Source organism: Mesocricetus auratus, unplaced genomic scaffold, assembly GCF_017639785.1.
Source record: "Mesocricetus auratus isolate SY011 unplaced genomic scaffold, BCM_Maur_2.0 Super-Scaffold_100021, whole genome shotgun sequence".
Classification (NCBI taxonomy): domain Eukaryota; kingdom Metazoa; phylum Chordata; class Mammalia; order Rodentia; family Cricetidae; genus Mesocricetus; species Mesocricetus auratus.
In genome coordinates this window covers 25,349,255-25,374,201 of record NW_024429202.1, presented here as the reverse complement: position 1 = coordinate 25,374,201, position 24,947 = coordinate 25,349,255, and positions in this window count along the sequence as shown.

The window sequence follows — 24,947 nt, the reverse complement described above, 5'->3', positions numbered from 1 at the left end:
AAATTTCCAGTGCTCATGTGGAAAGTTGGGAGGCTAGAACTGGAAATTCCGTGGAAGTATTTGGACCAAGTTGCCTTTCTTAAAACAAAGCAGAAGGCAAGGGCTAACAACTGAGATTGTCCTTAACCTCCACACACATTTCATGTCACATGTATACACATGAAGCAGTTAAACTCTCCCACTCTCACAAATGAATTTTGGTTTCAGTTCTCTGAGAGAGGCAAAACATGTGTCTCTCTTACAAAGGGACATTTATCCACAATACCCTTGCATTCAGGGCCAAGGGAGAGAACAAACCCAGGCCTAAGTTAGGTCAGCCTCACAATTTCTCAAGGACAATCTAATAGCCCCCTTCTGAGTCATGTCTGGACTGCCCAAGCTTGTTCAAGTATGTCCAAAAATAATAAGACTAAACCTCAGCCAAATTAAAAGTGTACTAGTGTAACTGCTACTTGCCTTACTAATTACATATGAGGTGATGTAATTGTTCCGGAAACACTGCTTAGCTGTGCTTAAAAGGAGCCTACACTCTCTTCTCAGGGTCATTGCCATTTTGCACAGGTGTCGAACCCTGCATGCTAGAATATTAATAAATACTCTTTGCTTTTTACATACTATTTGAGTATGGGAACTTCCTTCAGCATTTCCTTGGACCCTACACACACACACACACACACACACACACACACACACACACACACAGAGAGAGAGAGAGAGAGACAGAGAGAGAGACAGAGAGAGATAGAGAGAGAGAGAAATGCACACACTCACTTGACTGAAAAATCAAATAAAATATCAAAATCTTGATACTCTTCCATACAAACAAATATAATAATTTTCCTGCAGCTACCTGATAATATATTGTTAGTCAACATTTATGCTTGTGTTGGGCATAATAATGCTAAGAAATCAAAAGTTGGGCCTGAAGAGATTGTTTAGTGGTTAAGGGCATGTATTTCACCTCTGGAGGACCCAAGTTCAATTTTAAGCTCCTGACAAGGCAGCTCAGAATTTCTGGTAACTCTAGTTCCAAGTCAGAGCCTCTGTGGGCAGCCACATTCATGTGTGTAGGCAGAGACTTACACATCACTAAAAAAATAAATAAAATAAAAGGGAATTAAAAGTTTACTGTGGTATGATGGCTTGTCCTTGAAATTTTAGCTATATGGGAGACACAAGAATTGTCATAAAGTCAAGGCCAGCCTGTTGTACACAGCAAGCACCAGGTCAGCCAAGGCTACACAGGGAGACAACGTATAGCAACAACAAAAATAACAAAGAAGAATCTATTTCCTCCTGATAAAAGTTCAGTTCGACGCACGTGTCTAGTTTTACTGAGTTTAAGACAAAACCAAGGGTTACATGGGCCTGGGAGACAAACTCAACAGCAGGAATTGTCTATCCAAAAAACTCACAAATTTTATCTAGAACTCAGATTTAAGTTACCTTAAATTCCATGTTTCAGTGTGGAAACAATTTCAGGAAGTTTTTATAGTCTTATAGAACAAAGAACGTCATAAACTAAGGTAAGTTTGAGACACACTGGTGGATATATCAGAGAGGTGGAAGGGGGATTTCTATATGTCCAAGGTGCTATTGAGCATTGGTGTTGGGGGGAACTAGTGGTCCGCTAAGTTAATAGATTGTAAAATGTTTTCATCTATTAGCCACAGGATAGTAGTTAAACATAGAGGGGGACAAGGGGTCACTGTGCTGGAGGGCTAGAACTAGCCCAAGCTAAGCCCTCTGCACTTACAACTCTGAAATCTCTCCAGAGCACTGAAATACTGATCAGGCAGTCTCTCTGCAGACACGGCCTCTTTCTGGGAGTTTTCATTCACAGTTCTCTCTGTCGGCCATGCAGCACGTTTTGTGCCTGTGGAGCCACATATATTTTATTAAATATCATATTTTCACTCGGGTGTAGGAAGGCTCATCCTTAGGACCTGATGTAGATGAAGCTGTGTAGTGAGCAGGGTAGCAGACTTCAAGAGAAATAAATGACTTGCAAAGGCCATGAAGAAAGAAACTCCTGGTTTATGTCAAAACTGTTAGCCAATCCAGATAGGAATTTCTATAAACCCCCTATATCTGACATGACATTTGCATGTAACATTTTGTTTAATATTATGAGCAGTCCATCTGTTTAGGTTTTCATTTTACTTCTGGGTGGTATATTGCCTCATTGTGTACATAGACCACTTTTTTCTTCTCTGATGCTATAGATCCTTGGGTGCTTACCAAAATTGTTTGTTGTGACTACAGCAACACCAAACATATGTGTATATCTTTATTGTATGCTGTGTGTATTACCTACTAGTGGTGCAGATGAATCAAATGATAGTTCTATTTTTAGTTTATTGAGGGACCTCCATACTGATTTCCCAAGTGGCTAAAGTAACTTAACAATCCCATGAACAGTATATGAATGCTGTCATCCTCTTTGCAACACTCGCCAGCTTTTGCTTCTGCATCTTATTACCAGTCTTTCTAACTGAGGTGAGATTGGATCTCAATATACTTGGATTTGCATTTCCCTGATGGCTATAAATGGTGGTATTTTTCACGTTTTTATTGGACATTTGAGCTTCTTTTAGAAGCGTCTGTTTTGACCATCTGTCCATTTGTTGTTTGGGTTATTCATTCTTTCCACATTTAATTATTTTGTTTTTATTCTCTTTGTGATTTTGACCTTACTCTCTTGTCCTATGTTGTCTTTCTTATTTTTACTCAGTTATTTTTACCTACTTTTATACAGCTGATACTTTTAAAAATTAGACCAGTAGTCTGTTGTTTTCTTGGGTTTGGAATTCTGTTACTGGGCCTTTGAGCACTTAACACTAGACACAATGCCTTCTTTCATCCTGCTTGTTTTTCTGTATGCAATTTGTGTCTGTTGTGGGATTTCTTCTACTTCATATGCAGAGATCCTCTGTGAACAATATCATTTTGAACAGTACTCAATACAACCCAAGAATGAGAAGACAGTATAGTAACCATTTCAATACCTAGACAAACCAGACACATAAATAGAGTTTGAAGAAAAGCCTTGCACTACACTCCCAATGACAATGGATATAAAAGAGCAACAATGATACTGACCAAACCAAGACACTAAAAGCTAGTAAAGTGAAAGTAGTGTTACCAGAATGGTAATAATAAGAGACTGGGAGAAGGGAGAAAGAAAGAAGCAGGACAATAGAAAAGAAAAAATATGAGCATAGATATGTGGAAAACTTGAGGTCAAAATGGTGCTTGCCTATTCACACCTAAGGTGTGAGGGCTATTCAAGCAGTAGCAGCACATACCCTCCAAATGCATCTGCACCACAATGTGTACAGATGGCAAGAAAAAAAACCTCTACACTAGGGACTGTGATGACCCACAGGCTCAGGGGGTGAGGGACGGCTTACCTGTACTCATCACTCTATTCCTCAAGAATCCAAGCACACATCGTGTGACTTCGTTCTTAGAATTCAGACTGGAGACTTTAAATAGAAACTACCTTCCTTTCTTCTGTAAGTCACACCATGCTTTGCACCTCATGGATTTATGTTTGTGAATTTGTGTCTAATAATTATATGGACCGATACTACTAGAGTGAGGAGGGAGGAGAAAGCTTTGCAACTTGGAGATAAAGAAATGCCAGTAAGCTCAGACAGTAAGATCTCTTTGAAGGTATCACCCTCATATGATTCCTACAATTAGACTAGAAAAATAGACCCCATTTAACTCAGTTTGCCATGCCAATCACAGAACTTCAGCTTTACACTATATTATTTAACCCCAGTGAAGCGGAAAAGACAAGAGCCCCTGAACAAATTGGGAGCATGGGTGGAGGGAGGAGGAAGGTAGGAGAAAGAGGAGGGGGGAAGAGGAGGGGAAAGGAGAACATGAGGGATCAGGAAGATTGAGTGGCGAGAGGAATAGAGGAGAACAAGAAAAGAGACACATCAATAGAGGGAGCCATTATAGGGTTAAAGAGAAATCTGGCACTAGGGAATTGTAAAGAGATCCACAAGGATGACCCCAATTAGGAATCTAAGCAATAGTGGAGAGACTACCTTAAATGCCCTTCCCCTATAATGAGAAAGATGACGACTTTAAATGCCATCCTAGAACCTTCATCCAGTAGCTGAAAATGGGTGTCAGCTAAGAGCACTGGGCAGTCTATAGGGCCTCTGGCAGTAGAACCAGGATGTATTCTTAGTGCATGAACCGAATTCTGGAGCCCATTTCCCATGGAGGGATACTCTCTTAGCCTAGATACACAGGGGAGGAACTAGGCCCTGGCTCAAATGACTTGACAGATTTTGATGATCCCTCATGGAAGGCCTTACCCTCCCTGGGGAGTGAATGTGGGGGTCGGTGGGGCATGGGAGAATGGGAGGGAGAGGGAATTGGTATTGATATGTAAAATAAGATTGTTTCTAATTTAAATAAAATTTATATAAAACATGCACTATATTTACAAAGACTGTTTCTGTATTTGTGGGGCCCTTTGCCTGCTTCCCAACCAATTCTTCCCCATCCTTACTATCAGTGTTTGCTACTAACGTTCTCTCTTTTTCTTGTAGCTTGAAAATCCAGAATTTCTGTCACCTAATGGCTGATTGCTGTTGCAACCCACTGATTTCCATGAAACCCATTATCTCCCTGCGGCCACACCCCCATTGTTTGGATTCTGTCTACTAGACATACAGTTGAGTTCTACCATCTTCAGTCTACTATCTTCCTCATCTCTGGCATGTTAGTTTATTGTTCATCAAATAATAAAAGAGTTTTCTATCCTAGTACATTTGTGGACATTTTTTTTTTGTTTTGGAGATTTCATTTTTAATTATATTTCCCCAGCACTGATTTCCTAGTAGTCTTTCTCCTGGAGCAGTTGATGGCCGATTTATTAATTTCTGGTGCCCAATTACACCAGTTTTGGGGCTCTGTTGGATTTAATTTTGAAAGTGTAGTCTTAGAAGATTAAACTTACTCAATTGAATTTTACTGTTCTCAATGTAGTTATATCGTTACTAAAATTTTAGCAAATGTAGTCCTTGGGACATTTTGTTTCTGATAGGATTGTGTTTTACAAAGGCCATCTATGCATTCCTGTCTTCTTTACATTCCCGAAAAAGGAAGTATTTTAACTCTATCCTTTGATTACATCCTTGCAGACATTTCAGTTTTAAAAGGTAAATGTTAATTGCCAGTGCTGAGTTGAATGTTAACTAAGGTTGATGACCTTTCCTTTATTAATATTAATACTGATTGGTTCAATCTAATTTACAAACAATGAAGAGAAAGCCCAGGCATTGCACATAGATTCTGAAGCATTTGAATTTTCAAGAATTAGATTTTGGATGCTAGCCTTTCCACTTCCTGGGAGGCTTCCATTTATACGTGACTTGCAGTTGTTCTTTGCAGGCAAAATGTGTGCAGAGAAATGTCTACTAAAATAGATTCTAAAGGTATTATTACAGAGACCAAGCCCCAGAAAATACATCACACACAGTGCTTGTGAGAGCCTAGGAGGGAATGGCTTGTTGATGTGAACCAAGGCAGTTCATGGCAGCTGGTGAAAAGGTAACTGGAAGGTCGTTTGCACATAAATGAACAGTTTTCTTCGCTGTGGCATGCTCAAGCTCCCGAAACATGCACGGTCTGCCATCCCCTTGCTAAGTCTGCAAAAGCCAGCAGTTTCCTTTTTTTTAATGCAATGATCACAAATTTACAATAAGTCAAAGGATTTTCTGTATGATGGCTGCCAGGAATTCATCAGTGTAGAGAAAAGCAGTAGCAACCTTAAGGAGCCCTGAGACATGAAGGTTTTGTTTATGCTTAGAGTGAAGAGCAGTCCCTTCATGTGTCCAGCTTTACTCCAGTAAGCATTACCACAGACATTTGCAAAGTACCCTAAGTTCTATAAAGAGAATAGAGGCTATAGTCCTTGCCCCTTAAAAATTACAGCATTCAGTTTGAATAAAGAGGATATTTATGTTGTCCCAAGCAACTGCTTGCCTGTCTATAGCATTTTATGATTCTTTCAGTAGTACATTCAGCCTTTATTTACAATGGAGGTCTCCTCCAAACCAAAAAGGCAAGGCTGTGAAACTGCATTCATGACAAAGAAGGAAAGTTCGAGACAGGAGCAAAAAACATTGATTTAAATAATATTAATTGTGGGACTGGAGAGATGGTGTGTGGTTGTACAAATTATTACACACGGAACTGGGATGATAAAGGTCAATTTTATTGGGGAGAAATCACTTACATGAGAAACTGATTACTCAGGATCAATATGCCAAGCATCCAAGCTCAGTTGCCCTCCATGAGCAGGCCGGAACCAAGAGAGAGCACAAGCCTGTCCCTCACATGCTCATGTATGCACCTGTAACCATGCCCTTTTGGGTGTGGCCAGTGCCACAGATGGGTAGTTAGATCTGTCACTACAGTAAAGGACAAGTGGCTGCAGAGGTCCAAAGTCAATTCCCAGCCACCACATGGTAGCTCATGTGGTTATCTGTAGTGGGATTGGATGTCCTCTTGTGGAGAGTAGGTATACATGCAGACAAAGCACTCATATACATAAAATACATAAACAAACCTTTAAAAAATTCAGTGTTATTTATTAGAGCACAATAAAGAAGACTTTACTAAGGACTGTGGTGGTAGATACTGCATTGAAAAGGATTCTTAAAGTGAGAGAGATGGATTTAGTGCAACTCTGGCCACAGAATGGGAAAGTACAGATTCATAACTAAGGATCAGGGTGGAGGTCAATGGATGGTAGAATCCTGAGAACAAACGCCAAGAGTAGGAGGGAGTATGCCTATATTACTCTAACAGTATTCTTGCTGAAGACGGGGCCAAGTGATCAGTTACCACCCGAGGGATAATGGAGGACAAGCATCCAATCATGTATGGAGGAACTATGGGCAAGCAGGAGTCTGCCTAAACTGACTTAGCAGGGTTCTTTGCTAAAACAATTTTACAACACTGCACAGATGGTCTAGCAGAAGGTCCAGGAATCTGACTAACATTTGGACAAGCAAACAATCTATGTCACTGTCCATTTCTGTTTTGCTTGTGCAATTTTATTAAGAAAAAAAAAGATTGTGGGAATGGGTTTTAACCTGACACACTGGTATCCAATTGTATTAAACGGTTTAACTTTGAATGTTGGTTCTCTATGGGCCTGGCATTTACCCCTTCTATGTCAGGCTGCTTCCCACAGAAAACATACGGCTTCTAAAGGCCTTGTTTCTTTGAGTCAATCAAACTGTCTCCAGTAATTTATTTGGGGATCTGAGAGCCACAGTCACAGAGGATGGAGGGTGTGTGTGTGTGTGTGTGTGTGTGTGTGTGTGTGTGTGTGTGTGTGTGTGTGTGTGTGTGTTGGGGAGTTCCTGGTACACACTTGTTGGAATTCATGGTCAAGATGAGCTAAGCAAAGTTAGAGCTCTGGCAAGAAATGACATGCAAAAGGAAAAACTGGACAGGCAAGATGGATTTTATTAAACACCTCTCTGAAGGGGAGAGATGGAAAGATTTTTCAAATGCTGGGATGAGTTCATGGAAAATTACTGAAAGACTTTATGGTGAAGACTGGTGAATGTGACTACACCAGGTGATGGAGTTAGGCTCCCTCGCAACCTCCCACAAACTGACAAGAAAGGAGCCCTAGATCTTCTTTTTTAAAACAGGTTTTCATTAATTTATTTTTTACATTCCAATCCCAGTTCCCCCTCCCTTCTCTAGTCCCCTACTCCTCTCCCACCTCCCATCTGCTCTCAGGGAGTGTAAGGTCTCCCTTAGAAAGTCTACCAAGTCTGTCCCATCATCCTGTTGAGGCAGGACCAAGGCACCTCTCTACCTCCCATGCCCCTGTGTCTAGGTTGAGCAAGGTATCCCTCTATATAGAATGGGCTCCACTAAGTCAGTTTGTGCATTAGTGTTAGATCTTGAACCAATGCCAGTGGCCTCTCCCTTAATATAGGTGACCATGGTATGAATGGGACAATGTAGGAACCCTAGTTCTTCTAATAGTTACTTCTCCAAAGAATGGCTCCTGGTCTGAGACGTCTGTCACTGGGTTATAGATGATTTACATCTTAAAGGGACAAAGATAAAGTTTACGATTTTGTCTTCTAAAATAAATGTACTAAGAAAAGGAAGATTAAGAGTTCAATGTGATGAAGATGTCTGTATAAAGTTTAGTTAAACTAAAGATTACATTTAGCATGTATTGGCTAGAACACAAGGAAGTATATGTTCATTTGAATAATGTGTTCAGTGTGTGTGTGTGTGTTCCTTCTTTCTTGTTCCTCTATTTTGTAATGTGTAGTCTTTCCACCAGCTGCCTTGACCTTGGTTTCATTGCTGCTTTAGCCCTAAATAACACACGAGACACTATATTAATTATGAGGCTGTTGGCCACTTGCTTTGATTTCTTATCAGCTAGCTCTGACTTAATTGTTAACCCATAACTGCTAATCTAAGTATTTCCATGTGATCTTCTCTTACTGGAGAAACGGCCCGGACCTCTTACTTCTCCTGCATTCTACATCATGACTTTCTGTGCCTTTGTTTCCCAGAATCCTCCTCAACTCCTAGTTCCCCTATCTTGCGTCCCTATTGGCCAACAGTGCTTTATTTAATCAACCAGTAGGACAACATATACACAGAAGGACTTCCCCCATCAATATTTGGTTTTTCTCTCCCTTCTCCCACCTCTCTTTCTTTCTCCCCATCTTTATCTCTTTCTTTTCCATAAAGGTAAGTCTTGATCATATCTTAACTCTGAATGACTTGATTGCGACTATTTGGCTGAAGATCAAGTTATATTAATCATAGATTGATCAATAACCAATTAGAGTGTGGTGAAATGTATTTAGCATAACAGTAAATATAATTGATGTTATCATTTAAAATAATTGAGATGTTTTGTGGGAAGGAATAAAGTTACTTTTAGTTGCATAAATATCAAATGCCCTAAACAAAGTCTGGATACTTTATAATATGAATCAAAGTAAAACACTGCAATGAGAACTTTTCCTAGGAAGAATGCTAGAAAATGCCCAGTCTCCCCAGATAGGGTACCAACAACAGGTCAAAGTAGCAATTCTACCAAAGTCCAATTGAATCAATGAGCTTTACTGGGTTTTACCTAAAGGAGTATGGGTGAATGTTTACAGGAAAATGAGTGACCCCCAAAGCAGCTTTGTCACCAAAAATTCTCATCCCAGCTTGGATGTTGACGGATTCCCAACTTCAGAAAATTTTCCACACTCTGTATACTCTAGCACTTTCCACTTGTAGGCTTCTTACTGGTTCACCAATGTCTTTTATAGATGCATATGTACTGGACACCTAGTTTATGGAAGAAATCACACTAGTTTTCTTGATGTGTTCCCACATTGTGTCCCACAAACATGGACATACATGTTCTGAGCAACAATCTACCCCATTTTTACATTTTAATTAATTAATTATTCTTATGTGTAGGCACTGTACACATATCATGATGTTCACATTGTGATCAGAGAACAACTTCATGGAGTTCTGGGGATCATTAGACTTACGTTGTGGGCGGCTAGTACATTTATTTGATGAACCATCTCACTGACCCCTAGACATTGTAAATAACCATGTTAATGGCATTCTTACTATTAACCATGGTCACACCCTTTGTAAAACTCTTTCTTGTTGACTATACCATACCAATTACTGAAACTGAAGTATTTTGGATTCTAGAACTAAAGTAACATAGCTCTCTATAGTTTTCCCCTCCTTGCTTGATGGTGCCCACTAAATGACCAGTCAAGAGAATTGACTGTCCATCAATTGACATTCTGTTTACCACTAGCAATGGCCAGGCAACAACTGATTAAAAATAAGCAATCTCAGTCTCCTTCCCATTCTACTTCCTGTGAAAATTTTAAGAAGGGAACACCCCTCTGACTTGGGCCTGATCTCTCCTTAGAGTCTCCACCATGTTAAGGTCTATATGTCTATGGTGTTACTAACTCATCTAATAAGTCTATTACTACACACACACACACACACACACACACACACACACACACACACACACACACACACACAAATCTCTCAGGGTCCTCTTTAAACGCCACAGATGAACTATTATAACTGTTCATCCAGAAAATTTCAGTTATCTAATAAAAATGGTATCTTTTAAGAACCTCTCCCTGGTATAATAGCCCATGTCTGACAAGTAAATACAAACAATATTATTCTACACTTTTCTACAAATCAAGCTCTGTGCTATTCTATGCTGTGGACATCCTTGTCTTTCACATACTGCATATACTCCAAACCTGTGGTAGAGGAAAATACCTTGTTCTACTAATAGAAATTCAGTCATAACTTAGTTTTTTTCTATTTTGGAGAATTTAGTGTGCCAAAAGAAAGGAAGAAAGGGCACAAGAATTGGACATAAAGCATACAATTTATAGACTCATCTTTCAATGGAATCAAAGCACAGAGCTCTTCTTCCCTCAGAAATAAGAGATGAAGCTCTTTTCCCATATGAACTGATGTACAGTTACTGCCCTGGAGAGACAGCAGGAAGCATGTGCATTAATGCATGCAAAGACTATGCTGAAGAGAGAGCTGGGCATACTCACACTAATGTGTGCTGTGACTTCTCTGGGGTGACAGTTGGGATGCTCACACTGCTCACACTAATGCGTATAGTGAATGTCACAGAGAAAGAGCTCAGATCACAGGCACTAATGTGGTGTACATGCCTCTTACTGCAAACAAGGTGTCTTAATAAAAAGACATGGTTAAGTCAAAGAACTAAGGACATGATGGAGGAGGACCTGACTTGATTTGTACATATGCACATCATGCCTGGCACTCTCTCCCTTTGGCTCAGATGCCTCCTGAGGCTGTCTGTTTTATTCATGGTGACAGGAGTGCTCTGACAAATAGCTGTGGGTCATCAAATGTATATTCATTATTGAACTGATATGATACCTCTCTTAGCAACCTGCTGTGCTTCTCATGAAATTTTAAACTGTACACCTAATTTTCTGATGGGCCCTTGTGTGCAAAAACAGTAAAGCTCAAGGTGAAGCCTGAAGGAAAAGGAATGGGGAGAATGGCAGGGCCAGTGCTTGTGATCTATGACCCTGGCCAAGCTATGTTCAAGCCAAATGCACATGAACGGTGCCACATTCTGGCCTACAATACCAGTTAAATTTCTTAGAGCATGGAGTAGGACATTTAGGGAGATTCTTATTTCCTTGTTCATTTGCTTACAGAGAAACCTTCCAATTATTTCATCATTGATCCCTCAGAGCAGCTCGTTTTAAAAAGTAGTGGTCCAGTCCTCAGCCTAAATGTGCCCCTCTCAGCTTTTCTGTAAGTATGATACCGCAGATAGTGAGCACACAGAAGGAAGAGGCACATAAAGTTTTTTCTAATCCCCTGTAAGCTCTATGGTGAAGAGAGCTGACCCCTCTGTCTTGGTGAGCTGAGCTCAGAGAAGGAGCTGGAAGGGACGCAACATTCAGAAATTCTTGTTCTCTTTAGCAATTCTCTTGGACTTTCTGCTTCCGGTTATGTCATGTCTCCATGCATGAGGTACATTCATCTGATCCTAGGCCACTGAAGATCAGTACCACGTATGTGATGACAAAGCTACCAGGCAGAGTTGTGCAAAATAGTCTAATATGAGCGACCACAACCTAAGGATTCTCCTAAAATCAGTTCTGACATGGTACTTGGCATGAAAAGGAAAGCTGAGAAATATTTTTTTGAGTCTTCAGGGCACTTCTGATGAACAACTGCAGGGGATCTATTCCATCCTTGGAACAGAACTTCTATTTGGCAACTTATGACTTTCTGAAGAACATAATTTTCCTCTCCAGGGTAGTTCCAATGAAACTCTGTGTATATCAGTCTCAAAAGCATCAAATTTCCATGTGGTGTTTCAAACAACCTTAGTGTTAGTTATTTACCCTCCTATCCACAAACCTCCCTCCCCATTATTTCTCTTTCACAATCATATCTATCATTAGTGTTCCATTACATCCTTCCCTAAGATCTTTCTTTATCCACACCAATTGTCACTCCTTGTGCCCACAAATCTCCAGGGAAAACAGGATTGTTAAATATGCATAGTTGTCCTTTCAAAGAAAATAATGTAAAACCTGTTCTTCCACCCAGAAGGCTGGAAAATGGGGGTGAACACAGCCTGATGACCTGCTTTATCTGTTGGACCATGCCTTATCAACCTCTCACGACTAGGGCCAGAGGTGATTAGAAATCTGATTGACGTGTACATTACCTGTATACACAAGGACTCCCCCAAGCTCCCATAGCCAGAACCTGAGGAGGCTAATACTGCAAATAACCTCTAAGACCATGCCAGATCATTCTATAGGCCCTTAAACTAATACAGGTAGCCAATATCTACAACTCATCTTGGAAGAAATGACTTAAGTTTCAATGTAATTGTGCCTCTGTGTACCAGGGATTGTATTACACCAGGAAATGTTTTCCTAAGTTGCACTGTGTTTAAATATGCTGGCAATAAACTTCCTGGCATCAGACTTTCTAGAAGTTTGATCTAGTCTGATTAAGTCATACTGAACTGAGTTTTCATTCCTACTCTTTGCCTTCCATGACCCCCACAAAGACCCCCAAATCTTTCCAGTTTCTTGGATTCTATGGGTATTCCAAGCTAAATACCCAAAAGTAAAGATCCAACAACAGGACACAATAATGGAAAAAATATGTGACATTTGTTTTTATATATCTGGTATGTCAATTAATGTAATATTTTCCAGTTCCTTCCACTTACCTTTTGTTTTCCTTTGCAGTTGAACACAATTCCATTGTGTTTGTGTACCAAATTTTAACTTTCTGTTTATCAGTTGATAGACATCTAGGATGTTTCCATGTCTTAGCTATTATGACTAGAACAGCAATGGGCATGTATGAACAAGTATCTCTGTGGGTGAATATACAGTCCAGGAATGGTTAATCTTGGCCATGTGGCAGATCTGTTTCTAGTCTTTCTGAGGAACCACCACACTGATTTCTATACTGGGGGCATCAGTTTGCACTCTAACAGTGTATACAGTGAATTGTGAATATTGATTTACATATGTTGAATCATCCCTGGAATGATGCCACCTTGATCATCTTTTGGCTGTGTTCTGCTTGCAAATATTTAATTCAGAAGTTTCGTGTTTATCTATGTTCATCAGGGAGACCCACCTATAATTATTTTTTCTCTCCCCTGCCTTTTTATTTAAGTTAGAAACAAGCTTGTTTCACATGTCTATCCCAGCTGTGTCTACCTCTCTTCCTCCTCCACCTTCCCCACCAGGCCCCCATAGTCCCACATCCAATCTCCACTGCGATCCCCAGGGAGGGTGAGGACCTCCATGGTGGATTTTCTGAGTCTGTCATTTCATCCAGGGCAGGGTATAGGGCCTCCCACAAGAGTCCAGGCTGAGAGAGCATCCCTCATTGTGGGATGGGCACTCAAAGTCTATTTGTATGCCAGGGACAAATACTACCCAAGGCCCCATAGATTACTTAGGTCTTAATTATCTTTTCTTGTTGGGTTTTTATCTGGTTTTATTTATTTTTTATTATTATTATTTTGAACCAGGATACTACTGGTTTTATAAAAAAAAGAGTTTGGGAGAGTTCCTTTCTTGACTATTTTAGAGCATAATTTGAGTAGTATTAGTGTTAATTCCTTGGAGGTCTAGTAGAATTCTGTGCTGAGTTAATCTGTTCCTGAGTTGGGAGATATTTAAATTACTCCTTCTGCCTTATTTGTTGCTATGAGTCTGTTTATACTATTTAATGTATCTTGTTTTAACTTTTGTAGATAATATATTCATAAATTTATTTTTCTTCTGTCCAAGAACTCACTATAAAGAACAGAGTGGCCTTCAACTCTCAGAGATCGACTTTCCTCTACCTACTGAGAGCTGGGATTAAAGCTGTGTGTTATCTTTTTCTTAGGATAGTTTAAGCTATCACCATTGATTGCTCTTGGTTGCCCACCAGAATTTAAGGGTAAGACCCTGTTCCTGAAACCATGACACACTTGGTCACAGGACATGGAAAAATCATGTTGGTATTGACCAGGAAGCTTTCTTCCTGCTTATTATTTTTTCCTAGTGTCAGACGGCCAGAAGTTGCTAAGTTATTTTTTCTTTTTATGGGGAAGTAGGGCAAGTCATTAATAGTCTTGCCCTCTTGTAAACACTGTGAGTTATAATAATGACTAGCATTGGTGTACTCATGTTGATAGTTCAGGAGCACAGAGGTCTGATCACATTCAGAAGTCATTGTTTTGCTCAAGTTCTTCCCAAACACTAGATTTTACACTCCCCACTCTTAACCCCTCAATAGTCCTTGAAACTTGGGGACAGAGTTGTTGGATAAATGAGTCCCGGAATCACACCCCTCCCAAACCCTGGTTATTGTCAATGCTATTAGATTGAAAGACCCCGGCCCAGTATACACAGACAGCTGAGGCTTATGGAAAATTCCGCTTCCCCCACAGCTCAGCTGAATAGTCATTTTTTATCAGAAGGAAACTCTGCTCAGGGACACAGGTGTCTGCTGTCTGCATAGCCACACAGAAACCTATTGTTCCTCAGATAGGGCCAAGGCCGAGACTTGAGTTCCAAGCAAAACCTCAATTGCCCTCGTTCTGAGCCCCAACCTCATTTAAATTGCCCAATCAGGGTCCTGTAACTAGGCTTCTCGCTTCTGTACTGCGCTTTTTGCTATAAAAGAACCCCCGAGTCCCCAGCTCGGCGCGCTCAGCCCCCCCCGAGACTGAGACGCCCGGGTACCCGTGTGTAAATAAAGCCTCTTGCTGTTGCATCCAAGCTCGTGGTCTCGTTGTTCCTTGGGTTCGGGTCTCCCTCCCGTGAAAGTCCCCCACCTGGGGTCTTTCATTTGGTGCGTTGGCCGGGAAAGTTGAGACCCCCGCCCAGGGACCACCGACCCACTTCTGGGAGGTAAGAATTGTCCGGACTCAATTTCTGTTGTTTCTGTTGTCTGCTGTCTGTCTATGCCTGTTATTTTCTCGCGCCTGTGTCTGTAGTATACAGCTGTATACATCTGTATCTGGCGGCACCGAGGAGGAATTGACGAATTCGTACTCCCGACCACAGCTCCAGGAGACGTCCTGGTAGCGTCTGGAGTCCTTAGGGACTCGTCTGTTTGGGGTAGATGCCTAGGAATCTGCCCCGTCTGTTTGGGGAACCCCCTCTGACAGAGGGATTTTCCATCCTGGTAGGGGACGAGGACGGGAGGCCCCCGTCCCCGAGCCCAACTGAAGTTTTGCTTTTGACTTTACGTAAAAGCCGCGCAGCGAAAATCTGTTCGTTTTTGTTTCTTATTTGTTTGTTTGTCTTAGTCATCACTCTCGAGAAGATGGGCCAGACAGTTACCACTCCGCTCAGTTTGACCCTTTCACATTGGCCACAGGTTCAGGAGTATGCTCATAACCGGACTGTCGATGTGCGCAAGAAGGGATGGATCACCTTTTGCTCTTCCGAGTGGCCAGCTTTTAATGTTGGCTGGCCCCGGGATGGCACCTTTAACTCTCAAATTATCTTCCAGGTGAAAGAGAAAGTGATGGATCCTGGGCCCCACGGCCGTCCGGACCAAGTACCCTACATAGTCACCTGGGAAGCGTTAGTTCATAACCCTCCTACCTGGGTGCGCCCTTTTGTGCACCCCGGAGGGTCCCCCTCTTCCTCTTCCCTAACCCCCGCCAATTCCAACCCATCCACACCCCCTTCCGCCCCCTTTGACCCCCTCCCCGCATCCTCAGTCCTCCCATTCTGGCCTGTACCCCACCGTAACTAAGCAGAAAGAGAAAAAAGGAGACCCCAAAGTCCTCCCTCCAGAAGACGGTCTCCTGTTGGATTTACTGACGGAGGAACCCCCACCGTACCAGGCTCCTCCGGCAGGTCAACCAGCAGCAGCAGCAGCAGCAGCCGAGGCCCAACCTTCGCCTCCCACCGACCCGGAGCCCTCACCTATGGCCTCTAGACTGCGAGGCCGCAGGGAGCAGCCCGCTCCGGATTCCACTGCCCTGCCCCTCCGGACGGGCCATGATGGCCAATTACAGTACTGGCCGTTTTCTGCCTCTGATCTTTATAACTGGAAAAATAATAACCCCTCCTTTTCAGCAGATCCTGTGAGACTGACTGATCTATTGGAGTCGGTTCTTACTACCCATCAGCCCACCTGGGACGATTGCCAACAGCTTTTACAGGTCCTCCTCACTTCGGAGGAAAAACAGCGGGTCCTTCTTGAAGCCCGGAAGAATGTTCCTGGGGCAAACGGACAACCTACGCAGCTTCCAAATGAAATTGATGCTGCTTTCCCCCTCGACCGCCCAGACTGGGACTTCACCACTGAGGCAGGTAGGACCCATCTACGTCTTTATCGCCAGTTGCTTGTAGCGGGTCTCCGAGGGGCAGGTAAACGCCCTACCAATTTGGCCCAGGTAAGACAGATAGTTCAGAAGGCAGAGGAATCGCCAGCCGCATTTTTAGAAAGACTTAAGGAAGCTTACAGAATGTATACCCCATATGACCCTGAGGACCCCGGGCAAGCTACTAGCCTGACCATGTCCTTCATTTGGCAGTCGGCCGCTGACATCAGAAACAAATTGCAGCGGCTAGAGAATTTACAGGGTTATACTCTACCAGATGTATTAAAAGAGGCGGAGCGCATCTTTAACAAGAGAGAAACACAGGAGGAAAGGGAAGAGAGATGGAGAAAAGAGGACCAAGAAAGGGCAGAACGTCAGAGACAGGAAATGGAAGAGAGGGAGATAGAGAGGGACAAGAAGCGTAATAGAGAAATGACTAAACTGTTGGCCACAGTAGTCGCAGAGCAGAGAGAGGATAGGCAGAGAGAGGGACAAAGGGGGCCTTGCCTAGAAAGAGACCAATGTGCATACTGCAAAGGAAAAGGACACTGGGCAAGAGAATGTCCCAAGAAACAAAAAAAGGACATTCCAAAGGCCCAAACCCCGTTCTCAGACCTCCGACCTCCTGAGCCTCGAAGATTAGGGAGGTCAGGGCCAGGAGCCCCCCCCCCTGAGCCCCGGATAACCATACCAGGAGGGGGGGTGCCCGGTCACCTTCCTGGTCGACACGGGGGCTCAACACTCTGTTCTAAATCGGTCACCTGGCCCCCTGAGCCGCCGAACTGCCTGGGTACAAGGGGCCACCGGAGGAAAACAATATCGATGGACCACGGACCGCCAGCTCCACCTAGCGACCGGTAAGGTGATGCACTCCTTTTTACATGTTCCTGACTGTCCATACCACCTCCTGGGTCGAGACCTCCTAACGAAGTTAAAGGCTCAAGTACATTTCGAGAAAGCCAACATAAGAGTCACGGGGCCAGAAGGGGCCCCACTCACGGTGCTGACCATAGCCTTAGAAGAGGAATATAGAATACATGAGCCCAAGGATGACTCTTTTAAGGTCGAGGACCGCTGGCTGACCGACTTTCCCCAGTCCTGGGCAGAGACTGGAGGAATGGGACTAGCCCTCCAGCAGGCTCCCATCATAGTCCATTTAAAGGCATCTGCTCTCTCGGCCTCAATTAAACAATATCCCATGTCCCGGGAGGCCCGCGATGGGATCAAACCTCACATTAGGCATTCTAACTCCCTGCCGGTCCCCCTGGAACCCCCTGGAACACTCCCCTGTTGCCAGTCAAGAAGCCCGGAACCAATGACTATAGGCTGGTCCAGGACCTCCGGGAAGTCAATAAGTGGGTTGAGGACATACACCCCACGGTCCCCAATCCCTATAACCTCCTGAGTGGACTGCCACCTGACTATGTTTGGTACTCAGTCCTGGATTTAAAGGATGCCTTCTTCTGCCTACGGTTACACAAAGACAGTCAGCCACTGTTTGCCTTTGAATGGCAGGATGCAGACCTGGGAATCTCGGGACAACTTACATGGACTAGGTTGCCCCAAGGGTTCAAAAATAGCCCCACCCTCTTTGATGAGGCCTTGCATCAGGATTTGGCCGGATTTAGAGTCCACCACCCTGAGGTCATCCTCTTACAATATGTGGATGACATCCTGATAGCCACCAAAACAGAGGAGGAATGCCTTAGGGGGACAGAAGCTCTCTTAAAGACTTTAGGAGACTTGGGGTATAGGGCCTCTGCCAAGAAGGCCCGAATCTGCCGGACCCAGGTCACCTACTTGGGGTACAAAATCCAGGATGGAAAACGTTGGCTAACAGAAGCCCGCAAACAGGCCATACTTGACATCCCTCCTCCCAAGACCCCCCGAAAACTGAGGGAATTCTTGGGAACGGCAGGTTTCTGTAGACTGTGGATCCCCGGGTTTGCGGAGATGGCAGCACCCCTGTACCCCCTCACCAAGACGGGGGCTGCCTTTGACTGGGGGGAGAGCCAGGAAAAATCCTTCATGGACATCAAGAAGGCTCTGCTCTGCTCCCCAGCTCTGGGGTTACCTGATCTGACTAAACCCTTTGACTTATTCGTGGCTGAGCAAGAGGGTTATGCGAAGGGGGTCCTAACTCAAAAACTTGGGCCCTGGAGATGACCGGTCGCCTACCTATCTAAGAGATTAGACCCCGTAGCGTCAGGATGGCCCCCATGTCTCCGCATGATCGCAGCCACCACAGTTCTCATAAAGGACTCTCACAAACTGACTTTGGGGCAGCCTTTGACTATTTATGCCCCCCATGCTATGGAGGCGGTCATCAGGCAGCCACCGGGCCGCTGGCTCACCAATGCCAGGATGACTCATTACCAGACTTTGTTGCTGGACAAGGACCGAATTCACTTAGGGGCTCCAGTGGCCCTAAACCCCGCCTCGCTACTCCCCCTTCCTGGGGAAGCAGAGACTCATGACTGCTTGCAGGTCCTGGCTGAGGTCCATGGGACGAGAGCTGACCTCACGGATCAACCCCTTCCCAACCCCGACCATGTCTGGTTCACGGACGGAAGCAGCTTTGTACATCAAGGGGAGCGGAAAGCCGGTGCTGCAGTGACAACTGAGTCAGAAACAATTTGGGCCGAGGCCCTGCCGCCAGGAACATCGGCTCAACGAGCAGAACTGATTGCCTTAACATAGGCCCTGAGACTGGCAGAAGGTAAGAAACTCACTGTCTACACAGACAGCCGCTATGCTTTTGCCACCGCTCACATCCATGGTGAAATTTATAGGCGAAGGGGGCTATTGACCTCAGAGGGCAGAGACATTAAAAACAAAAAGGAAATCCTGGCCCTCTTAGAGGCTCTGCACCTGCCAACCGCCCTCAGTATTATACATTGCCCAGGGCATCAGAAAGGTGACAGCCCAGTCGCCCGGGGAAACCGGAGGGCAGACTGGGCCGCCCGGGAGGCTGCCCTGGCCATGGAAAGCAGCAGTCACCTCCTTCAGGCAGCTGTAGTCCCTGTAACTAATGAGGCTTCCGAGAAGACCTCCCCGTCATGGGACTATGAGATAAAAGACATCAAGGCCATGAAAAGACTGGGGGCGACCCGAGTACATGATGGTCTCTGGACCTATCAAGGAAAAACTGTCCTTCCCTGCCTAATGACTAGATATCTGGTTAACAGCCTACACAAACTCACTCATTTGAGCTCCAGGAAAATGTAAGAACTATTAGCCCCGGAAGAAAATACTCGCCATCTGTTGGGAATAGAAGAAATAATAAAACAAGTGACTGAGCAATGTGACGCCTGCGCCCGCGTCAATGCGACCAGGCTAAAGCTACCCATGGGGACTCGAGCTCGTGGGCACCGGCCTGGGGTGCATTGGGAAATAGATTTCACAGAAATCAGACCAGGAAAATATGGATACAAGTACCTCCTGGTTTTTGTTGACACCTTCTCGGGATGGACTGAAGCCTACCCCACCAAGCACGAGACGGCGAAGGTGGTCACCAAGAAACTTCTTGAAGAAATCTTCCCCCGTTACGGAATGCCACAGGTATTGGGGACAGACAACGGGCCTGCCTTTGTTTCTCAGGTAAGTCAGTCTGTGGCCACCTTGTTGGGGATTGATTGGAAATTACATTGTGCTTACCGACCCCAAAGCTCAGGACAGGTAGAGCGAATGAATAGAACCATTAAGGAGACTATAACTAAATTATCGCTTGCAGCTGGCACTAAAGACTGGGTCCTCTTGCTCCCCCTTGCCCTCTATCATGCCCGGAATACACCGGGCCCCCATGGCCTCACCCCTTTTGAAATTTTATATGGAACCACCATTCTCTTTGTTCAGTTCTTTGACCAAGATATTTCTGACTATGCCAATTCCTCCTCTCTTCAAGCTCACCTGCAGGCACTCCAGCTGGTCCAGCAGGAAGTCTGGAAGCCTCTGGCCCAAGCCTACCGAGACCAGAGGAGACATCCTATCGTCCCTCACTCCTACCACGTGGGAGACAGCGTTTGGGTCCGGCGCCACCAGGCTAAGAACCTTGAACCCCGCTGGAAGGGACCATACACGGTCCTGTTGACCACCCCTACTGCTCTCAAGGTGGACGGGATTGCTGCTTGGATACACGCCTCGCACGTAAAAGCTGCCTTCCCTGAGGAACTGGACTCAGGATGGAAGGCTCAACGCACTCAAAATCCTTTAAAAATAAAACTTACCCGCTCCTCTCCCTCCTGCTAATAGCCCTCCTCATAAAATCAAACACTGGTGTGGCCTCCAGTCCCCATACCGTTTATAAATTAACCTGGGAGGTTCTCTCCCAAGTGGGGAGGTCATTTATGCTGTCACGGAACCACATGCACTTGGGACATGGTGGCCTACTCTATGGCCTGAATTTTGTGATTTAGTAGCAGGGTTGGACACTTGGGACATTCCCCATTGCCACCCAAAGGCATGCGCCAGTGGTTCCTACTTTTACAGACGTCGACGTGCACTCATGGACTCCAGAGAAACCACCCCCGGGTGTGTTAGTCGCAGAGCCAGAGAGCAGCTAAATTCACAGGACTTTTATGTCTGCCCCCAAGATGGACGTACCTGGCAACAGGCCCGGAAATGTGGGGGACATGATTACTTTTTCTGTGCAGCTTGGGGGTGCGAGACTACAGGGGACGCATATTGGAGGCCATCCTCATCCTGGGATAAAATACAAGTACGCAGAGGCTGGGACAAAGGACAATCTGGAATGATAGGTATGCCCCTTGCCATTTCCTTCACTGCGCAGGGAAAGCAAGCCCCGGACTGGCAGACTGGATATACCTGGGGTTTGCGTTGGTATCTATACGGGCCAGACAGGGGGGTAATCTTCAAAATCAGATGTAAGGTGGCTCCTGTCAATCCACAGGCCATAGGCCCTAACCAGGTCCTTGCTGATCAAAAGCAGCCTAGCCTACTCATGCCCAAGGCTGATACCAGGCCCCTGACCTTGCCTAAAACCACAGCTGCTCCTGCGCCTACAGAAAGCACTCCCAAACCCCCTTCCTCGGGTCCCCCCCTTAAAGGCACAGGAAATAGAATATTAGCCCTGATCCAAGGGACATATGCCACTCTGAATTTAACTCGCCCAGATAAGACTAAGGAATGCTGGCTTTGTCTGACTCCGCAACCTCCCTATTATGAAGGCTTAGCGGTTGTGGGCAAATATACAAATCAGGCCACAGCCGAGGCTCTTTGTGGGACAGCCATGCAACATAAATTGACCATCTCAGAAGTGTCTGGAAAGGGGCTATGTATAGGTAAAGTCCCCGCCACGCATCAAGGACTATGCAATGCCACTGAGCCTTTGCCCCAAAGTGGCCGCTACTTGATAGCCCCCAATGGGACATATTGGGCATGCAACACTGGATTAACCCCTTGTGTCTCCACCACGGTACTAGATGCCACCGTTGATTATTGTGTTCTGATCGAATTATGGCCTAAGGTAATTTACCACCCCTCTGACTATGACTTGATAAGAACTGGCCGCAGTAAGAGGGAACCTATCTCCATCACTACTGCCATCCTACTAGGGGGATTAACCATGGGAGGCATAGCAGCAGGAATAGGAACCGGTACTGTCGCACTGCAGGAAACTAAACAGTTCCAACTCCTACAACAAGTAATGCGTGCAGATATTCGGTCTTTAGAGGAATCTGTCGCTGCCCTGGAGAAGTCCCTGTCCTCCCTGGCAGAAGTAGCCCTCCAAAATAGAAGGGGACTAGACCTCTTATTTTTACAGCAGGGGGGAATTTGTGCGGCCCTTAAAGAAGAATGCTGCTTTTACGCAGACCATACTGGAGTGGTAAGAGACAACCTGGCTAAAATAAAAGAAAGACGCCAAAAGTACCACCAACTAATTGAGTCCCAACAGGGATGGTTTCAGAACTGGTATAACAGGTCCCCTTGGTATTCGACTCTCATATCCACCATTATGGGACCCCTGATCATTATATTTCTGATTCTGATGTTTGGGCCATGCATCTTAAACAGATTGACCCAGTTCATAAAAGAAAGGTTATCAGTTGTACAATCACTGGTTTTGACTCAACAATACCAGCAGCTAAAGCAAAGGGATTTCGAGATGGCAGAAACCCTTGAATGAAAGATTCCATTCAGTTACAAGAGCAATGGGGGAATGAAAGACCCCGGCCCAGTATACACAGACAGCTGAGGCTTATGGAAAATTCCGCTTCCCCCACAGCTCAGCTGAATAGTCATTTTTTATCAGAAGGAAACTCTGCTCAGGGACACAGGTGTCTGCTGTCTGCATAGCCACACAGAAACCTATTGTTCCTCAGATAGGGCCAAGGCCGAGACTTGAGTTCCAAGCAAAACCTCAATTGCCCTCGTTCTGAGCCCCAGCCTCATTTAAATTGCCCAATCAGGGTCCTGTAACTAGGCTTCTCGCTTCTGTACTGCGCTTTTTGCTATAAAAGAACCCCCGAGTCCCCAGCTCGGCGCGCTCAGCCCCCCCGAGACTGAGACGCCCGGGTACCAGTGTGTAAATAAAGCCTCTTGCTGTTGCATCCAAGCTCGTGGTCTCGTTGTTCCTTGGGTTCGGGTCTCCCTCCCGTGAAAGTCCCCCGCCTGGGGTCTTTCAAGATGTTCTCCATAAATGGATGGGTAAGCCCCATTGCTGAAGACAATATACATACATATATAACTCAGTGGATTCAGAGAACTCAAGCTGGCGCCTATCTAGAGCCTTCACCTCTGTTGGCTAATATTTATGATACTATAAGGCACTCTGCACACTGTCACAGGAGAAAGGTGAACATCAATTAGGCTACAAACCCTTCAGTGCATAATGGTGTTATTCATACATGATACATTGGTACAATACCTACAATAGCTGTGCAATATCTGATTGGATTAAGACCCACTTTATGGGAGAGAACCCATACCTTATGGGGATTAGTTGGCCAAGAACCTGAGACTAGATAGGCCAGGACAAAGGAAAAAAAATATTACTGTTCTGTTAAATGAAAATAGCAGAAAAATGGGTCCTAATGACATTCTATTATACTCATAGTAGAATTCTACTATACTCATACCTTGTTCAAACCTTATTAGAGATGCTTCCCCTTGCAACAAATGGGAACAAATACAGAGACCCAGAACTGGGCACTGGGAAGAGAGCCAAAGTCCTTGGAACATCCTAAATAAGATGTCTCCATCAAATTCCTCCTATCAGAGCTCAGAAAACTCTGTGGAAGAGGAGTCAGAATGACTGTAAGAGCCAGTAAGGATGGAAGACACCAAGGAAATAAGGCCTTCTCAACAAAACAGGACGGATGTATATACGAACTCATCCAGACTGGGAAACATGCATGTAGCCTGCACAGTTCTGAGGCAGATATGTCCCAATGCTGAGATGAGAAATGAACACAGTTCATATCCCTAACCCAGAAGCTATCTCCCAGTGACAACTGCTTGCAGAGAAAAATATGAATTCTTTCCTACTGAGTCTCATTGGGCATAATAACTACACATAAGGGAAAGGCTTAAGCCCAACAGTAGATGGCCAACACAAATGAACTCAATCACACCCTTAGAGGTCTTTTGACTTACAATGTTTTTTTCTGTTTTGTTTTGTTTTTCTTACAGGTCTTTTGCATGTATGTTACAATTTCTGATTTTGTGTTTTTTTATGGGATTCCTGTGTGTGAGAATGTGTGTGTTTCTATGTTCGTATGTGTTTCTTGCTCTTTTTTTCCTGTTTGCTTTGTCCTGTTCTGATTGTTGGTTTAATTTTGTTTTGCAGTTTTCACTTCCCCTCTTTCCTCTTTCCTATCTCCTGTTGCTCCTGTCTCTATAGGCCAGGGAAAAGGTGAGAGTGGAATAGAGAGGTACAGAAAGAGAGAGAGATGGGTGGTGGGAAGAGCCTCTTTAAAAGGGAACAGAGAATGTGCACAGGTGGTGCTCTTAGTGGCTGCAGCTGAGGGTCTATCCCTTCAGAACCCCAAGGACAGACTAGTACAGATGCCTGAATACTAACAAACAGTGCTTTAAATTTTAAGGGAAATAGATCATGGCTGAAATGTGTTGCACTTTGAAACTTCTCTACTTCTATTATGAAAGCTTTATCTAAGTTTGTTACCATTCTCACTACATTTTTTATTGTTTATGTTTTTGAGGTAGGGTGTCACAGGGCCTAGGCTGGCTTCCCTCTGTAGCCAAGACTGACCTTGAATTATTGATTCACCTCCTGCTACTTCCCATGTGACAGATAAATTTACCAGCAAGTATCATTACATCTGTCTTCAAGGACATTATTTTTATCTTTGTGTAATTCAATTTTGCATCAGAGAAATTAAAATGTTCTTCATGGTTTTATTGACAAAGAGTTAAACATTTTAATTAGTTTCTGGCTTTTAAAAGATGGTTCACTGGAGTGCAATCAGCATAAATAAATTAAATATATTTAGTTTTAAAATATAGCACAGTGGTAACA